At 44.5% G+C, this 14220-nt stretch overlaps 1 protein-coding gene across 3 annotated transcripts in view; it reads right to left on the reverse strand.

Moving 5' to 3' along the window:
• The window catches only part of FRMD4A (FERM domain containing 4A), a 380055-nt gene that overhangs the window by 207005 nt on the left and 158830 nt on the right, over positions 1-14220 (reverse strand). The window lies entirely within an intron of this gene.

Consider the following 14220-nt stretch of genomic DNA (forward strand, 5'->3'; position numbering starts at 1 on the left):
CCTGGCAGCAGCATCTTGAAACTCAAAGCTTAAATTTACCAGGAGGGCCATTTCTGACTGCCTTCCAAAGCAACAACCAACCATCAAACAATGGCAGACCAAAGCTGTGTGAATAATTGATTATCTTTGATTTACTTGATGGACTGGAAAGGCAAAGAAAATATGTTCCAGGTTGACATGAAGTTATTCTGCTTTCCCTTCTGCCAAATGGAGTTGGAAGAAAAGCAAACAACAAGGAAAAAAGGCTTTGTGTTTAACAGAAACAGTTTCCGACCTGCATTTAATTTTGGAGGATTTTCTTCATATCCATTAAAAAAAACGAAGGCATTTATCCAAATTAAATTGCACTGATTGAAAGAAAAAATAAAGTAAAAAAAAAAAAAAAAGTTTGAAATGTCCAAAAAGAGATTTTGTTTTTATTTGAATGACACATGCAACAGAGTCAAAGTAAATTCACAGGTTGTTTCAGCTGCCAGAAACCTGCTGTTCAGCAAAAGAGATGCCTTGAGCAAAGGTTTTGCTCCATCCTGTATGGAGAAACTCTGAACTGCTCTGGGCTTGTAGAACTTCTACATGTGCCACCAGGCATGCAGCAGTGGGTGCAACACCCCTTGCCCACCCTACCTATACACACAGAGGTATAGCCCATAGGGGCTGTGAGAGTGCCGCTCATATCCATTCCATGCTGAGCACAGGGATATCATAGTCACAAGCAGAAGGGGTGTGCAAGCTGCAGAGCGCTTTGCAGTGTGCATCACCCTCTGAGCTGGGACTTGTGTCCCAAACATCACCTCTTTGCCTGCCTGTCAGTACTGCAAAGAGACGGGATCCCCTTTGGTCACCTGGGTGCTGCTGCTAAAGCAATGTGTTTCCAGGGAGTTAATGACATAATTTCAGCACCTCTGAATCCCCCTGCTATGCCTGCTATGACAAGGAAGCAACAGCGTCACCTCAGCTAACGAGGGACTGACAGTCCCACAGTGTCACATTGGCTGGCACCGTGCAGACCAATGCTTTGCGCACTGTAGAGCCCATATTGCATTGTGCAAGCACAGCTAGGTGTATGTCTCAGCTGGGACAGACATTAGTGGGCATCTGCCTCTGTGTTCCCTCAGAGAGCCCTTCCACATCACCCTGAGCTTTCCACTGCCTGTAACTATTTGACATTACTATTATTCAGTCCTCACTCCACAGGTCAGTGCTGCCATCACCCTTTCTCAATGAGTATTGGATATTAGGAATTATCTTTTTCAGAAATTATTACCTCCAAGCCTTATCACAGAGCCTATAACTAGTTTTAATTGCTGCATGTTATCTTACTGTTCCTGCTGGTACCAATTTCTACTCTAAGTTATCTCAGAGGGTCTGACTAGTATTAATTCACATTCATCATACAGATCCTACCAGCAGTAATTTTTCCACACCGTGCCATACACCAATAGTAATTTTTTCACACCATGTCATACACCAATAATAATTTGTCCACCATGACATAACCCCTATTAACTCAGACTCCTAACGGGGCAGACAACTGCTATCAAATGGTCCCCTCCTCATCCTCTGGGCATGCATTCAGGACAAAGAAATCATGGCTTACCCTTTCCACACTGCGTCTCCTCAGTGATCCATATGGTATTTTGAATAAGAGTCTTCGGGTCCTACCCGGAGTCACAGCTGCCTGTATTACCATAGTCCAGAGCTAACTCTGGTGCGTGTGTGAGCGTGTATGTGAGAGAGAGTTCACAGCACACACAGGCTTCCTTTGAAATAACTTACAGTCTCATCTAGATTTCCCAACTATCAAATAGCTGAGTGGGGTTTCACATCAGACTGTATGAGTCAAGATGTGGCTTGTTTGAGAGAAGGGGGGGGGGAAAGGGGAAAAGGAAAAAAAAGACAGGAAAACCCAAGCCTTGTAACCTTAACAACATGCTTCGAGCAGCGTATCTTTAGCTTCCTTCTGTTTCTCGGTGTAGTTTGCTCAGCAGGATTGCTGTGCCACAGAGGTGGAAGAATTAAGCTTCTGGGGAAAATGTTCCAAAAATGTCAAGCTTGCTTCTTGTTGCTACAGATGGTAACCAGGTCAGTTGTCTAATCAAAGCTCTATCAGAGTTATTATACATTTTGCCATGTGACTGCAGACCCCTCTGGTTTGCTGTACAGTAGATCACATGTTCACCTTAAAAAGAATATCTGGTGTATCACCATCTGGTGCAGAGATTAATGTTAAATCCTATGTTCAGATATTCCTCTCTCCTAAATGTTGGGAAACACGTACCCCAGAGCACATGGTTAGAACAGATCCTCCGGCTGCTCAGCGGAACGCGAGCGCTCACTGATTCAGGCTATGTGGTCTTTATGGCACAGAGCAATGCATGCATAAGTACAAAGAACAGACATCACCACTCACATACGTATCAGTGAAAGCCTGCTGGGTGATGCCTACAGCTTCTACGTGCACTTATATCAGAGTCTATAATTGTGAAGCATTGCCTTCACAAAGCCAGTCTCAACATCCACTTCTTTTTTCTCTTATGAAACCACTTTAGAGACTCATAGACAATGATATTTTCTTTGTCTGGAACACAACTTTGAACCTATATTTATACTATAAATTGTACACAAGTGTTTTGGAAATGAGAAAAAGACTTTCTTTCCCCTTCCCACAGACTTCCTGCAACACCAGGACTTCAGGTGTAATATGTCCATATGTCCTGTATATGTCCAGGTATAATTCTCTGCTTTTGTAAATATTTGTTTTGGGTGTTGTATTCATGTCCATTCTCAGTTACAGGTACTGGTCCAGATGCAGTTTGGAATGAATGTATCCAAAGTCTGAGCTTCTCAATGCATCAACTCCATAGCAGTATCCTGAATTCGCTTAGCCAAATGGAAAAGATGTTGGCCCACACTCCTTTCCTTAGAGCAGTCTAACTGGGAGAGCAAAATCTGCTGAGCCGTGGGGCCAATCCTTTTCTCTGTGTATTGTTCTCATTTTAATGCAGAACCAAAAATGTTTTGTTTTGATCCTAGTCCAAAAGCCAGGATGAAGGTGTTAAGGACATGACATTAAAGCAGCCGTTTCAAATAAAGAAGAAAAACTCTGTATCTGCTCAGCATATGAACATGCATTAAAACCAGCCAAAGAAAAAAAACCCAGCAGCTTGATGTGGAAAACTCTAAATATTAAAACAATCGGCCTTTGTTCATAATTAGTTCCATATGTCTCTTGCCAAAGAGAGTGAGAGAGGCAGGAAAAGATGGAAATATCTTAAGCATGACTGACCTATATAGGTTCTTTATGTGGAATAGGTTCAGTTAGGGTCTGTGCTTCTTGCAGGGTTTTTTTACAATTGCTAATGCCCCCCTGCCATCTCACAGCTTGCCTACCTGTTTCTCAAGCTGGCATTTCCACGGGGAAACCTCACCTATATCAGCAGTGCCACTGGGGATCTACTGGTGGAGAAGGAGGGTGAAGGCGGGCGCAGCCTGCCTTGATGGGAGCTGTGCTTGAATAAGAACTGAGTCATGTCTGAGTCACGACCTCAGAGGTGAGTGCTTCACACGAGAGCAGAGTAGCAAAGATCTCCCTGCTCACCCGATCGGAAGCCCTGGGGCGGGAAAATGCCAGAGCCCTTTCCCATATTCCTGCAAGCAAGGTCTTCTGCAGGTCCAGCTCATAGAATACAAGTCCAGCCTCGTAGGTAGGACTTCATCCACTAGAGGGGACAAAGAGCCATAACACACATCTCCACCTGTGTCTACAAGCAGTCAAGCTATGGTATTAGAGACGGACCGTCTAGTGGTACCAGTGTGAAGCACTACAGGAGGTATGAACCCGGGGACAGAAAGCCAAATTGTAATCATCAGAACTGTGAAAACCATCCTGAAGTATAAGATGTTGTTTTCTAATTTTTAGAGTTGCTCAAGGCACACTGGTGGGCAAGCGTAAGGGGCAATCTATTAGGGTTTATTTGACAAATTGCCTATAGGGTAGACAGTGCAAATCATGCTCTCATGAAAGTCTTTCTAGTTGCTCCCAGAGAAGAAGTTTAGGTGTTTGTACCAGATGTAGGCACGACCAAGGGTACTTCAGCCCATCAAATTCTGAATATCCCTAGGGAGAGCCCCCTGTATTGTGTAGCTGACTGCAGATGCAGATTAAGATGAACAGACTCATCACTGAGGCTTCATTCAACTCATTGCCTGCAGAGGCAGACTCCGACCAAAGAGCACAGTAGGAAATAAAAGTCAAACTACTCTAAGGGAACATCTTGGCCTCTCCATCACAGACCCTCAAAAGAGTCATGCCGTATTTACTAACTGCTGAAAGACAAAACTCTTTAAAGCAAGGGATGCTTTTCAGTACTAATAGCAGGCTGCCAGGAACAGTGGTTTGCGGTAACAATGCATCAGAAGAAAGTACATTCCAATAGATTGCTATTTAGACTAGAATTTCTTTTCTGGTCTTTAATGAAAAAGAGAAAGAAATCATTTACTGCTGAAAACTGTGTCTTATATTTGCAACGGAGGAGTCAAGTTTCAAGTCAGTGTATGCCCAGCGGAGATCAGTGAGTGGAAACCGGTGACACCAGTGGCTCAGACTGCAATGTGGCATGTGGTATCCTTCTGAGCTATAAATAAGACATGATTTTGTAAAACTGAAAAGTCACCCAGAAAAACTCAAGTTCTGTACTCCATGAGTATGGAAACACAATGAGAGGAGAACAAGGATAACTTGCAGCTCCTGACAGTATTTTCCATCTTGGATGATATCTATGGTTTCAATCAATAGCAAAGCCAAATTCTTCCCTGGAGTCCTGGTAAGTAAACCACTTGCAGTTGAGCTCTTTAGCAGCTCCTATTAATCTTGGTGGAATTTCTTACTTTCCACTGTAAGAAATCCTCCCTAGCTGATTTGTTAGGGCATGGCAAAGCAATAGGAAGACAAGGAGAACAGGCCAGTGCTTTTGGATTGCAGTCCCTACAGTGACTTAACTTATGTTTTATTGTACCCAGAATCAGACTGTAAAGGAAACTGCCTTGTTGGGAGTAAAAGGTAAGCACAGGTTGTCATTGCAGATCTAGCTTGCCTTAAAGTAAAAACAAAACCAAACAATTTTCCAGTCTTACATGTTGTTTTACAAAGAGATGTTATGATCAGTGTAGCCTGGGGAGGGATGGGGAAAACACATGGAATGGAGTTCCATTCTTGTACAAGCCTTTTCCATCAGAGCTGGCAATAACCCAGCAGCTTGCTTGGGTGAGAGTGATCATTCATGGTCCCCAGCCACAGAAAGCCCAGGGGCTTCTCTATATGTGACAAGGCTATGTCACATCTGGGGGCCATGGAGACTGTCACCTCCCTGTCTCCTCTGGGCAAGAAGTGCATGTGAGTGCCTTTGCTGGGTGCAGCAGTCCAGGCTGAATATGAACGTCAGCCCAACACTTGATCAGGGGTTCTTGCTTTGTTTTACTCTGTTTTGATGCTCTGGGTTATGCAGGCATCAGTGTGGTGTTCGAAGGCATGTGAAGCATGTCCATCACTTGTACTGATGAAGTCAACTGGGAATTTAGGCTCCTGTGATGACTTTGCAGTGTTTGTCTAACCACCTGCAGTTCACAGACATGTTAGTAGGTCTGAGTAGCATAAGCCTAAACAGAAAACCAGGATCAAGCACTTCTGGACTCGGAGAAATTCATATCTGATGCAGACTGCTGTAGGTTAACTCAGAATGTAATGTTACACATTCATAAATTTCCCCATCCACTGCTACTCCACCTGCAGTCCTGCATTCAGCTCTGGGGCTAACAACACGGGAGGGATGTGGACCTGCTTGAGAGAGTCCAGAGGAGGCCACAAAGATGCTGTGAGGGCTGGAGCAGCTCTACTCTGGATCCAGGCTGAGAGAGCTGGGTTGGTTCAGCCTGGAGAAGAGAAGGCTACTTAAGGTGAGACCTTAGAGCAGTTCCAGTGCCTAAAGGGGCTGACAAGAAATCTGGAGATGGGCTTTTGACAAGGGCCTTTACTGACATGACAAAGGGGAATGGTTTTAACCTGATGGAGTGGAGATTGAGTTTAGACATTAGGAAGACATTAGGGTGCTGAGACACTGGCAGAGGTTGCCTGGAGAAGCTGTGGCTGCTGCATCCCTGGCAGTGCTCAAGGCCAGATTGGACAGAGCTTGGAGCAACCTGCTCTAGTGGAAGGTGTCCCTGCCCATGGCAGGGGGTTAGAACAAGACAACCTCTAAGATCCTTTCCAACCCAAACCATTCTGTAATTCTATGAAATATTCACATAGCTGTTCATCTGTTGCTTTTTGTACTCAGCCTTGGGTTTCCTGCTGAGCCTGCACCCAGCCAATTGCAAAGACCCATCAGCTGGTATGTCCACCAAGTCAGCAAGTTCTCGGCACAGCCTCTAGTGAAAGTCATGGTACGAACGTAGATGAAAGTCATGACACAGATCTAGACATGCCAGAAAATATCTTCAGGAAAGAGGACAGAGCAACTTCCTTTTCCCCTACTGCCACCAAGCAGACTCTGCAGATACAGCCTCCAGTTGTCCCACTCACCCTCCATCCCGTGTATGGTCCTTGCTGCAGAAAGCATCCAAGCCTCCGTGCATTCAGGCAGACAGGCTCCTGGAAAACCCTGCCCAGAAGAACAGCAGCAGATAGCAACTAGGGCCTTTGCTAGATGGAACAACATTTGCCTTGTGTTTTAGTGTGCTGGTAGGTCTCCTCTTTTCCCACATAGCTCGGGGAGACAGTAATTAATGAGGGAGGGAACTCGCCTGACCCCATTGCCCTGGAGACGCCCCTGTAAACATCATGAAGGGATCACAGAGGCCACCTCTGACTTCCAGGGCTTATATAAACAAAAGAGGAGATATTTGGCAACAGCACCACATTCCCACATAGTGGATGTGTAGTGGAGGCTGGATGTGATGCATACAATAGCAGTCATGCAGTCAGCTGGGGTATGACTGCGCACTATTTCTATCAGGGCTCTGGTCTAAAGACTAATCCCTGTGACTGCAAGAAGCACTCAAATACTTGGTGCATCTCAGTATCAAGTCTACAACGTGAGTGGGCTGTTCCTGTGTAGTGCTTAGCACTGCTGATTGGCTTCAGCTCCTGAAGAAAAGGTTTGCTCAGCATGGCATGGAAGGTACTCAGCCTTAAGCCTTAAACAGGATATGTGACATATGGACTATGTCAAACACTGGGAAGATAAATGCTTCTTTGTTCTGTGTAATGTTCTCCCTTTTAAAACTTCATCCCTGTTATGCTTTGCTTTGATTAATTTTAATATCTAGTGGGAAAGCATATGCGTCTATGTGAGGGAAGGAGAGAGTTTATGTTGCTCTAAGACACATGAATAGAAGAGAGGCCAACATGTCCCTAAAGAAAGGAGGGAGGTAGAAGACCCCTGAGAGATGTTAGGAGGGTTTTTAAGCCTTGCCAGACCCGGTAAAGAGCTTTTCAGGCAAATTTTGTTTTGCAGTTGAGGTTTCACAGGCATGCAATAATGATGGCTTTCCTATGAGTGGGAAGAAAACTGCATTTGCACAGTTGAAAGAGAAACTGCTAACACTGGCAAAATACAAACCAAATTTGGTTATGTTCTTATGGATTTATATGGACAGATTGAGAAAAGTGAAAAGTGTGTCTGACTCTGGATCTTCAGCCTTGGAGTCTCTCCCTGTAATTCCTATCAGTCTTTATTTTATTCCTTTAGCTCTCCTGTGTCTGCTGAGCTGTAGTATCACCCTACTGCCGTTGTAGGAGACATCTGGAGTGGCATTTGCCTCTCCAAACTTTGGTTGCTTTTGCGTGAGCTTGTCATCCGGACTCCTTTTGTCATCAATGAAGAGAAATGGGCACTTGGAAGGTTTAAGAAACGAGATGTGCTTCAGCTGCCTACTTTACTGGGGGGTAAATGATACCTGAAAGTGTCTATGTCTCCACGCTGATTATAAAATAAGCTTGATAACCGGCCACTCTTGCCCTTCCTCTCCAGCTATCAGAAGTTCTGCTGTGTCCCTTGGTAGCTGTACTTCTTTACCTTGTCCTTGTTATAACATCCCTGTTGGCATTAGTACTCTCAGCTCTTCATTTTCACCATCTACTTTCTGTGCATTGTTCAGCATGGGAGAGCAAGCCTAAAACGCTCCACAAAGCTCTTCTGTTCCACAGAGGCTTTCTGAGGGTCAACAGCATGACCCGACTCTCATGGGAGCAAGGAGTTATCTGCAGTTGATGGCACTGAATGCAGGGCTGCAGCACAACACTATGGCTTTTCTTCTGCTCCAGGACTCTTCATGGCAGCTGTGCCTGGAAACTTGTGTCCCTGGGGTGGGTTCAAACAATGACTCAACAAATTAATGAAAGAACATCTACTGTGAGCTGCTAAATTCAAAGACACCAATTCTGGGTCACGAAACCCCTGAATGCAAACAACTTGTGGTTGGAAGATAACTGTGGGGACTCTGACTATGTACTTGCTCTGTTCTTGCATTTGCCTGTATGTTCCTAATGTCAGCTGATGCCTGAGGCATCATCAGCAGGTCATTCATTGGAAAGACTTGGTACATAGAATCACAGAATTTTTGGGGTTGGAAAGGACCGCAAGATCACCCAGTTCCATATAGCTTTTATTTTCTCATTTTCAGAAGTGTTGAAACAAAACCTGACAAACAGCTACCTGTTTGGATCTCTTTAATGGCACAATCATGCTGAGCAACCTCAGTTTTTAGGGCAGGTCAAAGGGCCTGTTTCTGCTTACCTGGCAAAACTCAGGCTGACACCAGTGGTGGAGGATGAAACTTTAAATCACTTGCAAACTGGATGCTGAGCATAAACTGGAGGATGCTGCTGTTGCCAGAGAGAAACTTATTAAGAGCTGCTTCAAAGAACTGATTTCACTGATAAATAAACACATGGGATTACCCATTACGCTGCAGAGGGTGAGGTTAGCACCCATGTTTTTGCATTATGCATGATTTGTGACTGCTCCAAGCATGAACTTGCTGCTTGCTTTTCCATTAATAAGTCCTGGCAGCCTGGCAAAGCCACACAATTTATTGCCACTAGAGAGGTTAATGGATCTCTTTACATGTTGATAATGTCTGATTATTGCAATGGTTATTAAGAAAAATGTAACACAGACTCCAGGAGTTGATAGTAACTGCAAGAATGTCTGTTTTATTATGGCAGGGATGGAGACTGCTGCGTGCACCGCTCGCTGTGCAATGGTGGTTGAAGCAAGTTCATCACATCCACCTTTCTGCACCCCTCCTTTCTGCAGATTCACTTATGAGAATGGCTACTGTTTACCAGTGTTGATGGCATAAGAAAATAAAAAGGTTAATGGTGTAAGTAAGTAAGTGCTCAAAAAATGGACAAATATAAAGCCCATCTATGCCAGAGCTTGCTAAGACTAGATCCAAAGCACTCTTCATCCTTGGCACTGGAGATCTGTGCCCCACACATTGATGGTTGGATTATTCTGTGATTGTGGCAGAGTATTATAATCTGTAGAGAAAGAATCAGAAAAGTTGGATTTCAGGGCTCAGATTTCTATTCCTTCTTAAGTGGGAAGATAGAGGAGAGTGCTGCTCAAATGGCTTAATGCCCCAGGAGATCACTGCTGCTTTTGCTGATATTTTTCTATTATTAATAAGAGCTGTATAATGCCCCTCTATTTGCAGTTTGGTTTTAGGAGCTGGAACATGTGGACATTAGTAGCCACCACTCCAGACCCTTATTAGGACATGGTGGCTTTGTCCACCTCATGGTGCTATACCCATTGCCAAGATCTCCTAGGGAGTCTGGACTCCTTTGTCACCAAAGCCCAAGGGACCTGGCTCTCATTTTGAACTCTTTAGTGTTAGGGTTGGATTTCTATTCCTTCAAATATCCAGCTTTATGTCTGGCTGGATATGGGAGTTTGACTCAGACCTTAATTCCTGGTATGAAGAATGCTGGCAGAAGAATGAGCCAGAATACTTGCAGCATCCCAGGTAATTTCCTCTGACTTCCTCTGACTGTTATGGTATTAGCAACAGAGATTAAGTTTCATGTCCTTGCTATTTTGGTATTAACTCTGCCAGGACTTGACAACATGGGGAGGGAGAAGAGCAGCTGTTTCTCAGGATGATGGGTATGGCTGGACCATAGCAAATCTGGATTGCTAAACCCACCCAGGGCGAAGCAACCACAGCCCCTCCTCATGCCAGGAAGCCCTCATGAATGTAACTTTCATCAGATAGTCTCCTATATGCATATGTATATATATGTGTATATATATGTATATACACATACTTTAAAAATAATATTTTAAAAATCATATATATTATATGTTTTCTATATATATACACACACATACATGCATATGTATAAATTTATCTGTGCAATGTGGTGAAAGGAAGGATGAGGAGCCTGCTGTGGAAATACTTGTCTGCAGGAATGTAGAAGCAGCAATGGAGTGTACTGTGGATTTGGCAGGCTTGGTTGTGTTGGATGGTGTCTAAGACCCCACAAACCCCTGGAGATAAATTGCTTGTTGTTTCCCAGGTGTTATTTGGAGTGGGCCTGGGATATAGTGTTCATGGTTTAAAGACTTCATCTAGGTCTCTCTTTCTCTCCTGGGATACCACTACAGATCCATCACTCCTGCCTGCAGAAATCAGTACCTTTTGTGAAGTCAGCTGGTGCTTGATTACTTCAGGCCCACTTTTCCACTAAGATTATAATCCTTTTGCCTCTTTGCTTGAGAGTCTGTTTCTTCCACATTTAAAACCACATCCCTAATGCAAGGAAAAGCATCCCTCAGTGGGACATGCCTTGCAGCCTACCTCACTCTCAAACCCTCCCATACATCCATGCCCCAGGAATGCTAGACATGGTGTATCATGAGGCTCACTCTAGCTGTGCCAAAGGCAAGGCTTGGACGGCAGTGAGGTTGGTCCTGAAGTGTACCTCAAAGGCTTCCTTTCACAGACGGCACAAGAATAATTAGCGTGTCTGGAGGCAAGGAGGCTTTGGCTCAGGGATGCTTTTTGCAAGCAGAAAAACAAGGATTCAGAGCACGTGTTTCTTATCCGGACTTCCTTTTCCCCTTAGCAGAGCTGAGGGACCTGCTGAGCTTGTCCCTGTGCTGCCTCCCTGCTTTGTCCCCTGCATCCCTGTCCAGATGCCTCGAGGCAGCCAAGTCCCTGCTCATCAAGCAACTCAGTGGCAGCCCGTCGGTGATGACAGCTAATTATGAAATGTCACATTGGAGGCCTCCCTTTTATCTCGCCTCGTAGAGCCCAGCAAAGCTTTCCAATGGCCTTGGGTAACGGGGGAAAGGAAGTGTCAGTGCAGCAACAGCTGCTTCTCCGATAGCAGGATGACAATGCTGTGCGTACACCATGTCCTGGAAGGAAGTGGCAGTTCATGCCATGTAGATGTGATTCTCTGGTCTGTTAAAGAGTGTTCCGGTGTAAGATTAGCTTTCCAAAGGACATGTTAAACATACCTGCTGTCAAGGCTTGCAATCATCCCTGTGAAACTCTGCTGAACACGCTCCAGGTGAGTTCCTGCAGGACAACTTAGCTATAAAACTATTAGAAATGGCACAGTCCCATAGTCTTTCTTCAGTCTTCATTCCTGGATTAGTCTGAGCTGAGCTAGGTCTCAGTTTCTTTTAGAAACTGGTGGTTACTTCTCATGCGCTGTCTACTATAACCTTTCTACAATGTAAAAGAATGGGCTTGCTGGCTGGGTACAAGCTGTTGAAGTGGGCTTTGTCAGGGTCCACTGGTCTGGGAATGAGTTACTGTCCCTCCAGTCCAAGAAGCATTAAAACTAGGCTTCTTCAAAGGAAGAAAAAGACAAGTCAAGGCTCCATAGACCACAATTTCCAAAGTTTATAGGTAATCACCTGGTTTAGAGCAGTGAAGGGCACCGAAGAACTGGAAGGGGAGCATTATGGTGACAGATGGCTTCACTCCTTCAGCAATAATCGTGACCTGGATGAAGATGCATGGCACGGAACAGACAGAGATCGTTCCCATACGAGTCCTGTTACCTGGCAGCCCCCATTCAGCCCTGCTGGTCTGGTCCCATGCTTTTCACCCAAGTACAAGGTTGGCTGGTAACAACAAAACACTTGGTAATGGATTAATGACCTCAGATAAACCTGGCTGCTAGAATGATCTGTAACAGCCAGAGATTTACGTTTTACCCTTCCTTCATACTGAATTTCATGTTTACTTTTCTGTATCCTGTAGGAGAGATTATTTTCAGCATTACTTAATGGGGAGGTGGTTTAAGATCAAACACAGCCACAAGGCAAGGTGATGAGTAAAGCCTGAACATTGTGCCTGATAGTGTCAGAAAAAAGGATTCTGCATTTGGAATATTTGGGCTAGATTATCCAAAATTCTTCCTGCCATAATTCCTAGGCAGTGTTCAGAAGAGCCCACTTTGCTGAAAACACATTTGCTCATCAGGAAAGACTTATTTGCATAGAGCCTAATTTAGATTCACAGTCCTTGATGGTCAAAGCGAGACATGAAGCCTGGACATGCTACCCAGTCTTAGAGTCCCAGCCTCTGCAGAGGGACAAAGGGGTGAAGCAGTGACACTATTACAGTGTGCCCGTGCACAATGCTGCACAGACACACCAGCTCTTGAGAGCCAGATGGGGCTCCAGCATGGCACAGCATGGCACTGCATTGACATGTCCCTGCACCACAGTTTCAGCTGTGATTGCAATGTTCCAGCTGGGTTTCTGGAATCAAACATTTGAGGGGCCAGTTCCAAACACAACCTGAGAACAGCTCCATTGGTTTAACAAACTGAAGTCACCAGAACCTCTAGAGAATTAGGACATATTTATTCTGTCTACTGTCACACTCTGCAAAAACCACCCCAACCCAAATGCAAAAGCCATGAAAAAGACACTTGGAATGGAATCAAGGGGTGGACATATGATTAGGCAAAGCTTAGACACAGCTCCAAACCACTGCTCACGGTGGGACACAAAGAGCCAAGAAGAAATGCTGTGCTATGGCCTGTCTTACAGGGCTGGGTGGTTCCCAGCAGGGCAAGAGACTTTTCATGCCCTTCAAACACAATCAGACACAAGTAGGACTCTTCAGCCTCAATCAAATCAGTCAACCCTGGCTTTCTAGATCTTGGCAGTCTCAGAGATACTGCTTGGAGCTACCCTGCAACTAAATGCCTTTAATGACTGACTGTTAATGACACCTGCACATGGGAGCTTTTAGTCTCCCAGGTGTCAAGCACTCAGCTCAGTAAATTATGCTAAGCTACAAACATACCAAGAGAGATTGTGGTGCCAAGTTTATCCTACAGCAACTGCAAATAGTCCAAAGAAAGCACTGGTCTCTTCCCACGCCGAGTAACCTTCACAGTGTGCTGTGGTCATGAGATGCAGATGTTGCATCTTTGCTTCTCATGGGGATTTAAACCCTTAGGAAGTTTCTCTAGTGCTCATGGTACTCAGAGGCAGGGAAAGGAGCTGAACCCAGTGTGACAAATAATCATTAGGTTTGTTCAAATCTCACAACCCAAAAATTATTTCAACATTTCATTCCTTAAATAGAGGCTTTGATAGAGCAGCCTCCAACTGTTTTCCTCTATCCCTTATCTTAACAACCTGTGGGAAAGGTGACAGGGCACTCCCCAAAATGCTGAGGAAAGAGATGTCATTGCAGGGAGACTTGAATCCATTTCACAGCACAGATGGACACCTAAGGAACTGGACCACAGGCTAGGAAGCTGGCAAGATCTCCTGTTTTTGACTTTTGTGGTTGATGTCTAAGATTCCTCATCACTAGACTCTGAAATTCAAAGCATTTTATTTAAGAGATGCCAAAGTCTCTCTTGAAAATTGAGAATGGCACTTGCCATCTTATTTCCTATAGCCTGAATTCAGACAGTGCAAATCACCTTGACATGGCTTTTTCTTTGAAGAAGATAAATGATCTGGCAATCCCTCATTGTCTTCCCCACACCACCCAAAAAACTTCCCAAACATGGATATCTCTGACCTTTAGGCAAAACCCATCAAGTTATGCTGGAAAAAGCAGGAATATGTTTTGAAATGTTTTGATATTTTTAAGAAACTTTTAAATAGAGATGATGAGACTGATTCATATCTCAGATGTGCAGAAGCAAATCGTATGTTGCTTCACTGAGCT

This window comes from Pezoporus flaviventris, unplaced genomic scaffold (genome assembly GCF_033815535.1).
Source record: "Pezoporus flaviventris isolate CSIRO_AGI_PZ_B2104156 unplaced genomic scaffold, CSIRO_AGI_Pfla_v1 ptg000045l, whole genome shotgun sequence".
Taxonomy (NCBI): domain Eukaryota; kingdom Metazoa; phylum Chordata; class Aves; order Psittaciformes; family Psittacidae; genus Pezoporus; species Pezoporus flaviventris.